Here is a 13,843-nt window from a genome sequence, read left to right on the forward strand (position 1 = left end):
CATTCGGGTTGATTCCATCCCATTCCGTTCCATTTCATTCGTGTTACATCTATTCCATTCCATTCCATTCCATTCCATTCGTGTTGATTCCAAATCATTCTATTCCATTCCATTCCATTCCATTCCATTCCATTCTGTTGATTCCATTGCATTCCTTTCCATTCGGGTTGATTCCATTCCATTAGATTCCATTCCATTGCATTCCTTTCCGGTTGTTTCTGTTCCATTCCATTCCATTCCATTCCATTCGATTTGTTTCCATTCCATTCCATTCCATTCCATTCCTTACAGGTTGACTCCATTCCACTCCATTCCATTCCTTTGAGGTTGACTCCATTGCATTCCAATCCATTCCATTCCATTCCATTCCATTCCAATCGTGTTGATTCCATTCCATTCCATTCCATTCCATTCCATTCCATTCGTTTTGTTTCCATACCATTCCATTCCATTCCATTCCATTCCATTCCATTCCATTCCATTCCTTACAGGTTGACTCCATTCCATTCCATTCCATTCCATTCCTTTCCATTCCATTCGGGTTCATTCCATTCCATTCCATTCGTGTTACATCCGTTCCATTCCATTCCATTCTATTCCATTCGGGTTGATTCCAAATCATTCTATTCCATTACATTCCGTTCCATTCCATTGCACTCCATTCCTTTCGGGTGATTCTATTCCATTGCATTCCATTCCATTCCATTGCATTCCATTCCATTCGGGTTGATTCCATTCCATTCCATTCCCTTCCACTCCATTCCATTCCATTCCATTCCATTTGGCTGAAATCCATTCCATTCCATTCCATTCCATTCCATTCCATTCCATTCCATTCCAATCGGGTTGATTCCATTCCATTCCATTCCATTCCATTCCATTCCATTCCATTCCATTCCATGCCATTCGTGTTGATTCCATTCCATTCCATTATATCCCATTCCATTTGGGTTGATTCCATTCCATTCCATTCCATTCCATTCCATGACATTCCATTCCATTCGGGTTCATTCCATTCCATTCCATTCCATTCCATTCCATGACATTCCATTCCATTCGGGTTCATTCCATTCCATTCCATTCCATTCCACTCCATTCCATGCCATTCCATTCCATTCTATTCCATTCAGTTTGAGTCCATTCCATTCCATTCCATTCGAGTTCATTCCAAGTCATTCCATTCCATTCCATTCCGTTCTATTCCATTCCACTCTATTCCTTTCGGGGTGATTCTATTCCATTCCATTCCATTCCATTCCATTCCATTCGGATTGATTCCATTCCATTCCGTTCCATTCCATTCCGTTCCATTCCATTTGGGTTAACTCCATTCCATTCCATTCCATTCCATTCCATTCCATTCCAATCGGGTTGATTCTATTCCTTTCCATTCCACTCCATTCCATGCCATTCCATTCCATTCGGATTGATTCCATTCCATTCCATTCCATTGCATTCCATTCCATTCGTGTTGATTCCATTCCATTCCATTCCGCTTGGGTTGATTCCATTCCTTTCCATTCCATTCCATTCCATTCCATGCCATTCCATTCCATTCGGGTTGACTCCATTCCATTCCATTCCATTCCTTTCGGGGTGATTCTATTCCATTCTATTCCATTTCATTCTATTCCATTCCATTCCATTCGTGTTGATTCCATTCCATTCAATTGCATTCCATTCCATTCCATTCGGGTTGATTCCATCCCATTCCGTTCCATTTCATTCGTGTTACATCTATTCCATTCCATTCCATTCCATTCCATTCGTGTTGATTCCAAATCATTCTATTCCATTCCATTCCATTCCATTCCATTCCATTCTGTTGATTCCATTGCATTCCTTTCCATTCGGGTTGATTCCATTCCATTAGATTCCATTCCATTGCATTCCTTTCCGGTTGTTTCTGTTCCATTCCATTCCATTCCATTCCATTCGATTTGTTTCCATTCCATTCCATTCCATTCCATTCCTTACAGGTTGACTCCATTCCATTCCATTCCATTCCTTTGAGGTTGACTCCATTGCATTCCAATCCATTCCATTCCATTCCATTCCATTCCAATCGTGTTGATTCCATTCCATTCCATTCCATTCCATTCCATTCCATTCGTTTTGTTTCCATACCATTCCATTCCATTCCATTCCATTCCATTCCATTCCATTCCTTACAGGTTGACTCCATTCCATTCCATTCCATTCCATTCCTTTCCATTCCATTCGGGTTCATTCCATTCCATTCCATTCGTGTTACATCCGTTCCATTCCATTCCATTCTATTCCATTCGGGTTGATTCCAAATCATTCTATTCCATTACATTCCGTTCCATTCCATTGCACTCCATTCCTTTCGGGTGATTCTATTCCATTGCATTCCATTCCATTCCATTGCATTCCATTCCATTCGGGTTGATTCCATTCCATTCCATTCCCTTCCACTACATTCCATTCCATTCCATTCCATTTGGCTGAAATCCATTCCATTCCATTCCATTCCATTCCATTCCATTCCATTCCATTCCAATCGGGTTGATTCCATTCCATTCCATTCCATTCCATTCCATTCCATTCCATTCCATTCCATGCCATTCGTGTTGATTCCATTCCATTCCATTATATCCCATTCCATTTGGGTTGATTCCATTCCATTCCATTCCATTCCATTCCATGACATTCCATTCCATTCGGGTTCATTCCATTCCATTCCATTCCATTCCATTCCATTCCATTCCATTCCATTCCATTCCTTTCGGGGTGATTCTATTCCATTCTATTCCATTTCATTCTATTCCATTCCATTCCATTGCATTCGGGTTGATTCCGTTCCATTCCATTCCACTCTATTCGGGTTGATTCCATTCCATTCAATTGCATTCCATTCCATTCCATTCGGGTTGATTCCATTCCATTCCATTCCATTCCATTCCATTCCATTCCATTCCATTCCATTCCATTCGGTTTCATTCCATTCCATTCCATTCCATTCCATTTGATTCCATTCCTTTCCATTCGGGATGATTCCATTCCATTCCATTCCATTCGGCTTGATTCCATTCGATTCATTTCCATTCCATTCCATTCCATTCGTTTTGATTCCATTCCATTGCATTCCATTCCATTCCATTCTGGTTGATTCCATTCCATTCAATTGCATTCCAGTCCATTCAATTCCATTCCATTCCTTTCTCGTTCATTCCATTCCATTCCATTCCATTCCATTCGGATTATTTCCATTCCATTCCATTCAATTCCACTCGGGTTGATTCCATTATATTCCATTCGGGTTGATTCCATTCCATTCCATTCCATTCCATTCCATTCCATTCCATTCCATTGCATTCCATTCCATTCCATTCGGTTTGATTCCATTCCATTCCATTCCATTCCATTCCATTCCATTGCATTCCTTTCGATTTGTTTCCATGCCATTCCATTCCATTCCATTCCATTCCATTCCATTCCTTACAGGTTGACTCCATTCCATTCCATTCCATTCCATTCCTTTCCATTCCATTCGGGTTGATTCCATTCCATTCCATTCCATTCCATTCCATTCGTGTTACATCCATTCCATTCCATTCCATTCCATTCCATTCCATTCGGGTTGATTCCAAATCATTCTATTCCATTCCATTCCGTTCCATTCCATTCCACTCCATTTATTTCGGATGATTCTATTCCATTCCATTCCATTCCATTCCATTGCATTCCATTCCATTCGGGTTGATTCCATTCCATTCCATTCCCTTCCACTCCATTCCATTCCATTCCATTCCATTAGGCTTAACTCCATTCCATTCCATTCCATTCCATTCCATTCCATTCCATTCCAATCGGGTTGATTCCATTCCTTTCCATTCCATTCCATTCCATTCCATTCCATGCCATTCGTATTGATTCAATTCCATTCCATTCCATTATATTCCATTCCATTTGGGTTGATTCCATTCCATTCCATTCCATTCCATTCCATTCCATGCCATTACATTCCATTCGGGTTCATTCCATTCCATTGCATTCCATTCCATTCCATTCAATTCCATTCCTTTCGGGGTGATTCTATTCCATTCTCTTCCATTTCATTCTATTCCATTCCATTCCATTGCATTCGGGTTGATTCCATTCCATTGCATTCCACTCCATTCGGGTTGATTCCAATCCATTCAATTGCATTCCATTTGATTCCATTCCTTCCATGCGGGATGATTCCATTCCATTCCATTCCATTCGGCTTGATTCCATTCCATTCATTTCCATTCCATTCCATTCCATTCGTTTTGATTCCATTCCATTCCATTCCACTCCATTCCATTCGGGTTGATTCCATTCCATTCAATTCCATTCCAGTATATTCCATTCCATTCCATTCCTTTCTCGTTGATTCCATTCCATTCCATTCCATTCCATTCGGATTATTTCCATTCCATTCCATTCAATTCCACTCGGGTTGATTCCATTATATTCCATTCGGGTTGATTCCATTCCATTCCATTCCATTCCATTCCATTCCATTCCATTCCATTCCATTGCATTCCATTCCATTCCATTCGGTTTGATTCCATTCCATTCCATTCCATTCCATTCCATTCCATTCCATTCCATTCCATTCCTTTCGGGGTGATTCCATTCCATTTCATTCCATTCCATTCCATTCCATTCCATGCCATTCCATTCCATTCTATTCCATTCGGGTTGATTCCACTCCACTCCATTCTATTGCATTCCATTCCATTCCATTCGGGTTGATTCCATTCCATTCCATTCCGTTCCATTCCATTCCATTCCATTTGGGTTGATTCCATTCCATTCCATTGCACTCCATTCCATGCCATTCCATTCCATTCTATTCCATTCATGTTGAATCCATTCCATTCCATTCCATTCCATTCGAGTTGATTCCAAGTCATTCCATTCCATTCCATTCCGTTCCATTCCATTCCACTCTATTCCTTTCGGGGTGATTCTATTCCATTCCATTCCATTCCATTCCATTCCATTCCATTCCATTCGGGTTGATTCCATTCCATTCCGTTCCATTCCATTCCGTTCCATTCCATTTGGGTTAACTCCATTCCATTCCATTCCATTCCATTCCATTCCATTCCATTCCATTCCAATCGGGATGATTCCATTCCTTTCCACTCCATTCCATTCCATGCGATTCCATTCCATTCGGATTGATTCCATTCCATTCCATTCCATTCCTTTCCATTCCGTTCCATTACTTTCGGGTTGACTCCATTCAATTGCATTCCGTTCCATTCCATTCCATTCCATTTGGGTTGATTCCATTCCATTCCCTTCCATTCCATTCCATGCCATTCCATTCCATTCCATGCCATTCCATTCCATTCTATTCCATTCCATTCCATTCCATGCGTGTTGATTCCATTCCATTCCATTCCATTCCAATCCATTCCATGCCATTCCATTCCATTCTATTCCATGCAGGTTGAATCCATTCCATTCCATGCCATTCCATTCCATTCGAGTTGATTCCAAGTCATTCCATTCCATTTCATTCCTTTCCATTCCATTCCACTCTATTCCTTTCGGGGTGATTCTATTCCATTCCATTCCATTCCATTCCATTCCATTCGGGTTGATTCCATTCCATTCCGTTCCATTCCATTCCGTTCCATTCCATTTGGGTTAGCTCCATTCCATTCCATTCCATTCCATTCCATTCCATTCCATTCCATTCCAATCGGGTTGATTCCATTCCTTTCCATGCCACTCCATTCCATTCCATTCCATTCGATTTGATTCCATTCCATTCCATTCCATTGCATTCTATTCCATTCGTGTTGATTCCATTCCATTCCATTCCATTTGGGTTCATTCCATTCCATTCCATTCCATTCCATTCCATGCCATTCCATTCCATTTTGGTTGACTCCATTCCTTTGCATTCCATTCCATTCCATTCCTTTTGGGGTGATTCTATTCCATTCTATTCCATTTCATTCTATTCCATTCCATTCCATTCGGGTTGATTCCATTCCATTCCATTCCATTCCATTCCATTCCATTCGTGTTGATTCCATTCCATTCAATTGCATTCCATTCCATTCCATTCGGGTTGATTCCATTCCATTCCATTCCATTCGGGTTTATTCCATTCCATTCCATTCCATTTCATTCCATTCCATTCCATTCGGGATGATTCCATTCCGTTCCATTCCATTCGGCTTGATTCTTTCCATTCCATTCCATTCCATTCCATTCCATTCCATTCGTTTTGATTCCATTCCATTAAATTCCATTCCATTCGGGTTGATTCCATTCCATTCAATTCCATTCCACTCCATTCCATTCCATTCCATTTCATTCTCGTTGATTCCATTCCATTACATTCCATTCCATTCGGGTTATTTCCATTCCATTCCATTCAATTCCACTCGGGTTGATTCCATTATATTCTATTCTGGTTGATTCCATTCCATTCCATTCCATTCCATTCGTGTTGATTCCATTCCATTCCATTCCATTCCATTCCATTCCATTCCATTCCATTCCTTTCGGATTGATTCCATTCCATTCCATTCCATTCCATTCCATTCCATTCCATTCCATTCCATTCCTTTCAGGTTGACTCCATTCCATTCCATTCCATTCAATTCCATTCCATACCATTATATTCCATTCGAGTTGATTCCATTCCATTCCATTCCATTCCATTCGATTTATTTCCATTCCATTCCATTCCATTCCATTCCATTCCATTCCATTCCATTCCTTACAGGTTGACTCCATTCCATTCCATTCCATTCCATTCCATTCCATTCCATTCCATTCCTTACAGGTTAACTCCAATCCATTCCATTCCATTCCATTCGTGTTAAATCCATTCCATTCCATTCCATTCCATTCCATTCAGGGTGATTCAATTCCATTCCATTCCATTCCTTTCGATTTGATTCCATTCCATTCCATTCCATTCCATTCCTTTCCATTCCATTCGGGTTGATTCCATTCCATTCCATTCCATTCCATTCCGTTCGTGTTACATCCATTCCATTCCATTCCATTCCATTCCATTCGGGTTGATTCCAAATCATTCTATTCCATTCCATTCCGTTCCATTCCATTCCACTCCATTCCTTTCGGGGTGATTCTATTCCATTCCATTCCATTCCATTCCATTCGGGTTGATTCAATTCCATTCCATTCCCTTCCACTGCATTCCATTCCATTCCATTCCATTTGGGTTAACTCCATTCCATTCCATTCCATTCCATTCCAATCGGGTTGATTCCATTCCTTTCCATTCCATGCCATTCGTGTTGATTCCATTCCATTCCATTCCATTACATTCCATTCCTTTTGTTTTGATTGCATTCCATTCCATTCCATTCCATTCTATGGCATTCCATTTCAGTCGGGTTTTTTCCATTGCATTCCATTCCATTCCATTCCATTCCATTCCTTTCGGGGTGATTCTATTCCATTCTATTCCATTTCATTCTATTCCATTCCATTCCATTCGGGTTGATTCCACTCCATTCCATTCCACTCCATTCGGGTTGATTCCATTCCATTCAATTGCATTCCATTCCATTCCATTCTGGTTGATTCCATTCCATTCCATTCCATTCCATTCCATTTGATTCCATTCCATTCCATTCGGGATGATTCCTTTCCATTCCATTCCTTTCGGCTTGATTCCTTTCCATTCCTTTCCATTCCATTCCATTCCATTCGTTTTGATTCCATTCCATTCCATTCCAATTCATTCGGGTTGATTCCATTGCATTCAATTCCATTCCACTCCATTCCATTTAATTCGATTCCTTTCTCGTTGATTCCATTCCATTCCATTCAATTCCACTCGGGTTGATTGCATTATATTCCATTCGGGTTGATTCCATTCCATTCCATTCCATTCCATTCCATTCCATTCCATTCGGATTGATTCCATTCCATTCCATTCCATTCCATTCCGTTCCATTCCTTTCGGGTTGACTCCATTCCATTCCATTCCATTCCATTCGGGTTGGTTCCATTCCATTCCATTCCATTCCATTGCATTCGTGTTACATCCATTCCATTCCAATCCATTCCATTCGGGTTGATTCCGTTCCAATCCGTTCCGTGCCATTCCATTCCATTCTGATTGATTCCATTCCATTCCATTCCATTCCTTTCCATTCCATTCCATTCCTTTCGGGTTGACTCCATTCCATTGCATTCCGTTCCATTCCATTCCATTCCATTCGGGTTGATTCCATTCCATTCCATTCCATTCCATTCCATTCCATTCCATTCCATGCCATTCCATTCCATTCTATTGCATTCCATTCCATTCCATTCGGGTTGAATCCATTCCATTCCATTCCGTACCATTCCATTCCATTCCATTCGGGTTGATTCCATTCCATTCCATTCCACTCCATTCCATGCCATTCCATTCCATTCTATTCCATTCAGGTTGAGTCAATTCCATTCCATTCCATTCCATTCCATTCGAGTTCATTCCAAGTCATTCCATTCCATTCCATTCCGTTCTATTCCATTCCACTCTATTCCTTTCGGGGTGATTCTATTCCATTCCATTCCATTCCATTCCATTCCATTCGGATTGATTCCATTCCATTCCGTTCCATTCCATTCCGTTCCATTCCATTTGGGTTAACTCCATTCCATTCCATTCCATTCCATTCCATTCCATTCCATTCCAATCGGGTTGATTCCATTCCTTTCCATTCCACTCCATTCCATGCCATTCCATTCCATTCGGATTGATTCCATTCCATTCCATTCCATTGCATTCCATTCCATTCGTGTTGATTCTATTCCATTCCATTCCGCTTGGGTTGAGTCCATTCCTTTCCATTCCATTCCATTCCATTCCATGCCATTCCATTCCATTCGGGTTGACTCCATTCCATTCCATTCCATTCCATTCCATTCCATTCCTTTCGGGGTGATTCTATTCCATTCTATTCCATTTCATTCTATTCCATTCCATTCCATTCGTGTTGATTCCATTCCATTCAATTGCATTCCATTCCATTCCATTCGGGTTGATTCCATCCCATTCCGTTCCATTTCATTCGTGTTACATCTATTCCATTCCATTCCATTCCATTCCATTCGTGTTGATTCCAAATCATTCTATTCCATTCCATTCCATTCCATTCCATTCCATTCTGTTGATTCCATTGCATTCCTTTCCATTCGGGTTGATTCCATTCCATTAGATTCCATTCCATTGCATTCCTTTCCGGTTGTTTCTGTTCCATTCCATTCCATTCCATTCCATTCGATTTGTTTCCATTCCATTCCATTCCATTCCATTCCTTACAGGTTGACTCCATTCCACTCCATTCCATTCCTTTGAGGTTGACTCCATTGCATTCCAATCCATTCCATTCCATTCCATTCCATTCCAATCGTGTTGATTCCATTCCATTCCATTCCATTCCATTCCATTCCATTCGTTTTGTTTCCATACCATTCCATTCCATTCCATTCCATTCCATTCCATTCCATTCCATTCCTTACAGGTTGACTCCATTCCATTCCATTCCATTCCATTCCTTTCCATTCCATTCGGGTTCATTCCATTCCATTCCATTCGTGTTACATCCGTTCCATTCCATTCCATTCTATTCCATTCGGGTTGATTCCAAATCATTCTATTCCATTACATTCCGTTCCATTCCATTGCACTCCATTCCTTTCGGGTGATTCTATTCCATTGCATTCCATTCCATTCCATTGCATTCCATTCCATTCGGGTTGATTCCATTCCATTGCATTCCCTTCCACTCCATTCCATTCCATTCCATTCCATTTGGCTGAAATCCATTCCATTCCATTCCATTCCATTCCATTCCATTCCATTCCAATCGGGTTGATTCCATTCCATTCCATTCCATTCCATTCCATTCCATTCCATTCCATTCCATGCGATTCGTGTTGATTCCATTCCATTCAATTATATTCCATTCCATTTGGGTTGATTCCATTCCATTCCATTCCATTCCATTCCATGACATTCCATTCCATTCGGGTTCATTCCATTCCATTCCATTCCATTCCATTCCATTCCATTCCATTCCATTCCTTTCGGGGTGATTCTATTCCATTCTATTCCATTTCATTCTATTCCATTCCATTCCATTGCATTCGGGTTGATTCCGTTCCATTCCATTCCACTCTATTCGGGTTGATTCCATTCCATTCAATTGCATTCCATTCCATTCCATTCGGGTTGATTCCATTCCATTCCATTCCATTCCATTCCATTCCATTCCATTCCATTCCATTCGGTTTCATTCCATTCCATTCCATTCCATTCCATTTGATTCCATTCCTTTCCATTCGGGATGATTCCATTCCATTCCATTCCATTCGGCTTGATTCCATTCGATTCATTTCCATTCCATTCCATTCCATTCGTTTTGATTCCATTCCATTCCATTCCATTCCATTCCATTCGGGTTGATTCCATTCCATTCAATTGCATTCCAGTCCATTCCATTCCATTCCATTCCTTTCTCGTTGATTCCATTCCATTCCATTCCATTCCATTCGGATTATTTCCATTCCATTCCATTCAATTCCACTCGGGTTGATTCCATTATATTCCATTCGGGTTGATTCCATTCCATTCCATTCCATTCCATTCCATTCCATTCCATTCCATTCCATTGCATTCCATTCCATTCCATTCGGTTTGATTCCATTCCATTCCATTCCATTCCATTCCATTCCATTCCATTCCTTTCGATTTGTTTCCATTCCATTCCATTCCATTCCATTCCATTCCATTCCTTACAGGTTGACTCCATTCCATTCCATTCCATTCCATTCCTTTCCATTCCATTCGGGTTGATTCCATTCCATTCCATTCCATTCCATTCCATTCGTGTTACATCCATTCCATTCCATTCCATTCGGGTTGATTCCAAATCATTCTATTCCATTCCATTCCGTTCCATTCCATTCCACTCCATTTATTTCGGATGATTCTATTCCATTCCATTCCATTCCATTCCATTGCATTCCATTCCATTCGGGTTGATTCCATTCCATCCCATTCCCTTCCACTCCATTCCATTCCATTCCATTCCATTTGGCTTAACTCCATTCCATTCCATTCCATTCCATTCCATTCCATTCCATTCCAATCGGGTTGATTCCATTCCTTTCCATTCCATTCCATTCCATTCCATTCCATGCCATTCGTATTGATTCAATTCCATTCCATTCCATTATATTCCATTCCATTTGGGTTGATTCCATTCCATTCCATTCCATTCCATTCCATTCCATGCCATTACATTCCATTCGGGTTCATTCCATTCAATTGCATTCCATTCCATTCCATTCCATTCCATTCCTTTCGGGGTGATTCTATTCCATTCTATTCCATTTCATTCTATTCCATTCCATTCCATTCGGGTTGATTCCATTCCATTCCATTCCACTCCATTCGGGTTGATTCCATTCCATTCAATTACATTCCATTCCATTCCATTCTGGTTGATTCCATTCCATTCCATTCCATTCCATTCCATTTGATTCCATTCCATTCCATTCGGGATGATTCCATTCCATTCCATTCCATTCGGCTTGATTGCTTTCCATTCCTTTCCATTCCATTCCATTCCATTCGTTTTGATTCCATTCCATTCCATTCCAATTCATTCGGGTTGATTCCATTGCATTCAATTCCATTCCACTCCATTCCATTTAATTCGATTCCTTTCTCGTTGATTCCATTCCATTCCATTCAATTCCACTCGGGTTGATTGCATTATATTCCATTCGGGTTGATTCCATTCCATTCCATTCCATTCCATTCCATTCCATTCCATTCGGATTGATTCCATTCCATTCCATTCCATTCCATTCCGTTCCATTCCTTTCGGGTTGACTCCATTCCATTCCATTCCATTCCATTCGGGTTGGTTCCATTGCATTCCATTCCATTCCATTCCATTCCATTCGTGTTACATCCATTCCATTCCAATCCATTCCAGTCGAGTTGATTCCGTTCCAATCCGTTCCCTGCCATTCCATTCCATTCGGATTGATTCCATTCCATTCCATTCCATTCCTTTCCATTCCATTCCATTCCTTTCGGGTTGACTCCATTCCATTGCATTCCGTTCCATTCCATTCCATTCCATTCGGGTTGATTCCATTCCATTCCATTCCATTCCATTCCATGCCATTCAATTCCATTCTATTGCATTCCATTCCATTCCATTCGGGTTGATTCCATTCCATTCCATTCCGTTCCATTCCATTCCATTCCATTCGAGTTCATTCCAAATCATTCCATTCCATTCCATTCCGTTCTATTCCATTCCACTCTATTCCTTTCGGGGTGATTCTATTCCATTCCATTCCATTCCATTCCATTTCATTCCATTCGGATTGATTCCATTCCATTCCGTTCCATTCCATTCCGTTCCATTCCATTTGGGTTAACTCCATTCCATTCCATTCCATTCCATTCCATTCCATTCCAATCGGGTTGATTCCATTCCTTTCCATTCCACTCCATTCCATGCCATTCCATTCCATTCGGATTGATTCCATTCCATTCCATTCCATTGCATTCCATTCCATTCGTGTTGATTCCATTCCATTCCATTCCACTTGAGTTGATTCCATTCCTTTCCATTCCATTCCATTCCATTCCATGCCATTCCATTCCATTCGGGTTGACTCCATTCCATTCCATTCCATTCCATTCCATTCCTTTCGGGGTGATTCTATTCCATTCTATTCCATTTCATTCTATTCCATTCCATTCCATTCGTGTTGATTCCATTCCATTCAATTGCATTCCATTCCATTCCATTCGGGTTGATTCCATCCCATTCCATTCCATTTCATTCGTGTTACATCTATTCCATTCCATTCCATTCCATTCCATTCGTGTTGATTCCAAATCATTCTATTCCATTCCATTCCATTCCATTCCACTCCATTCTGTTGATTCCATTGCATTCCTTTCCATTCGGGTTGATTCCATTCCATTAGATTCCATTCCATTGCATTCCTTTCCGGTTGTTTCTGTTGCATTCCATTCCATTCCATTCCATTCCATTCCATTCCATTCGATTTGTTTCCATTCCATTCCATTCCATTCCATTCCTTACAGGTTGACTCCATTCCATTCCATTCCATTCCTTTGAGGTTGACTCCATTGCATTCCAATCCATTCCATTCCATTCCATTCCATTCCATTCCAATCGTGTTGATTCCATTCCATTCCATTCCATTCCATTCCATTCGTTTTGTTTCCATACCATTCCATTCCATTCCATTCCATTCCATTCCTTACAGGTTGACTCCATTCCATTCCATTCCATTCCATTCCTTTCCATTCCATTCGGGTTCATTCCATTCCATTCCATTCGTGTTACATCCGTTCCATTCCATTCCATTCTATTCCATTCGGGTTGATTCCAAATCATTCTATTCAATTACATTCCGTTCCATTCCATTGCACTCCATTCCTTTCGGGTGATTCTATTCCATTGCATTCCATTCCATTCCATTGCATTCCATTTCATTCGGGTTGATTCCATTCCATTCCATTCCCTTCCACTCCATTCCATTCCATTCCATTCCATTTGGCTGAAATCCATTCCATTCCATTCCATTCCATTCCATTCCATTCCATTCCATTCCATGGCATTCGTGTTGATTCCATTCCATTCCATTATATTCCATTCCATTTGGGTTGATTCCATTCCATTCCATTCCATTCCATGACATTCCATTCCATTCGGGTTCATTCAATTCCATTCCATTCCATTCCATTCCATTCCATTCCATTCCATTCCATTCCATTCCATTCCTTTCTGGGTGATTC

The sequence above is a fragment of the Pan paniscus genome, chromosome 23 (assembly GCF_029289425.2).
Source record: "Pan paniscus chromosome 23, NHGRI_mPanPan1-v2.0_pri, whole genome shotgun sequence".
NCBI lineage: Eukaryota > Metazoa > Chordata > Mammalia > Primates > Hominidae > Pan > Pan paniscus.